The following is a 2171-nucleotide window of genomic DNA, read 5'->3' on the forward strand; positions in this document are numbered from 1 at the left end:
GGCAGAGATGGTGGTGGAAGATGATGTTACACGTAGAAGAGGAGCATATAGTATGATCCTAATGTATGACTGGGCATACATTAGGGCGTTCTGAAAGGGGATGAAGTTAGAAATGCAGGAATTTTGATGTTCAAGAGGTTGAACTTGCTTCTGTAGGTGAGAAGGAGCTATTTAAGGATTGAATGCAAGGAGCTGACATGGTAAGATTTTCATTTTTGAAAATTTGCCATCTTTAAGTTGGATTCTGTGCTCTTTAATTGTTTGATGCCTCAATTTAGCTCCTTCTTTCACCAAATGTGTTGAAAGCTATCCAATTAATGTTAAGGACAAGGTGAATTAAAATTAATTGTATTGTTGAAATCTTTTGAGAATTTCACTGTTCCTCTTGAAAATACTGCCAACACTGCAGTTTTACAAAGTCATGGCAGAAAATCTCTGTTTACATTAATGTTATCAAAATTTAAGGTTGATTAATGGCTTGGTGTTTCAGTTGGGTAAGCATTCAATTAAAACCATATCTTATGTCTAACTATATATGCCCAGACTAAAATTTGGGGTCTTTTGTTCACCATAGACCCCAAACAGAAGAATAATCCCTGGAGCCTCTATCACATATTTGGCATCTGAACACTAGAACTACTATAGTTAACAGTAATGTACTGAATATTTCAAAATAGTCTGGAGAGAAGATTTTGAATGTTCTCACTACAAAGAAGTAATAAATGTTTGAGATGACAGATATGTTAATTACCCTGACTTGATCTTTACCCAATGCATACATATATGGAAACATCCCATTATACCCCGTAAATACGTACAACTATTATGTGTCAATTAAACAAAAAATATAATAGCAACAACAATAACTTCATTACATTACTGTAAGCTCTGTACTTATAGCATATTTCCTTGAGGATTTTTTTCTATTGCATATAGAATGTATGATAAAGTCTAAGTTAAATGTCATAGAGCTTTTACAAGCCAGGAAAAATTACAAAATGTATAGTTAAGCAGTCAAAAAGTCATATGTTAGAATATGGAGCCCATCTCCAGAAACTAGAATATAAATATTTTCCCACAAATGTGTGATTTGTAAGACGTAATAAGAGTTCTATGGGTGATATGCAAATGGAAACCAAAAGTGAGCAGGAGTAGCTATACTCATATCAGATAAAACAGACTTTAAATCAAAACCAGAAAAAAGACAAAGACCATTATATAATGATAAAGGTATCAATTCAGCAAGTGTATATAACAATCCTAAATATATGGGCACCCAATACCAGAACACCCGATTCACAAGACAAATATTACTAGACCGAAAGGAAGAAATAGACAGCAATACAATAACAGTGAGGGACTTCAACGCCCCACCCACAGCACTAGACAGATCATCAAGACAGAAAATCAACAAAGAAACATTGGACTTAAATTGGACTTCAGACCGAATAGACCTAACACATTTACAGAACGTTCTACGCAACAACTGCAGAATACATAATACATTCCTCTCATTAGCACGTGAGCATTCTCCAACATAGACCATGTATTAGGCCACAAAACAAGCCTCCATAAATTTTAAAAATTGAAATCATCAAGCATCTGCTCAGACCACAGTGAAATAAAACTAGAAATCAGTACAAAGAGGAACTTCAGACACTATATAGATACATGGAAATTAAACAACATGCTTCTGAATGATCTTTGGATCAATGATGAAATTAAAAAAAATTTTTGAAATGATTGAAAATGGAAACACAACATGCCAAAACCTCTGAGATAAGTAAAAGGGAAGTTTAAAGCATTAAATATTTACATCAAAAAAACCAGAAAGATCACAAATTAACGACCTAACGTTGCACTTCAAGGAACTAGAAAAATAAAAAAAAAATCAAACCCAAAGTTAGCACAAGAAAAGAAATAAAAATTATACCAGAACTAAATAAAACAGATGAGAAAAAAATTACAAACGATCAACCAAACGAAAAGTTGGTTCTTCTAAAGATAAAATCCGAAATAAAAAAGGAGACATCACAACTGATACCACAGAAATACAAAAGATCATGAGAGACTATGGTGAACATCTTTATGCTCACAAACTAGAAAACCCAGAGGAAATGGTTAAATTCCTAGAAATGTATAACCTCCTAAGACTGAACCAGGAAGAAATA

This window comes from Propithecus coquereli, unplaced genomic scaffold (genome assembly GCF_000956105.1).
Source record: "Propithecus coquereli isolate 6110/MARCELLA unplaced genomic scaffold, Pcoq_1.0 Scaffold3, whole genome shotgun sequence".
Taxonomy (NCBI): Eukaryota; Metazoa; Chordata; class Mammalia; order Primates; family Indriidae; genus Propithecus; species Propithecus coquereli.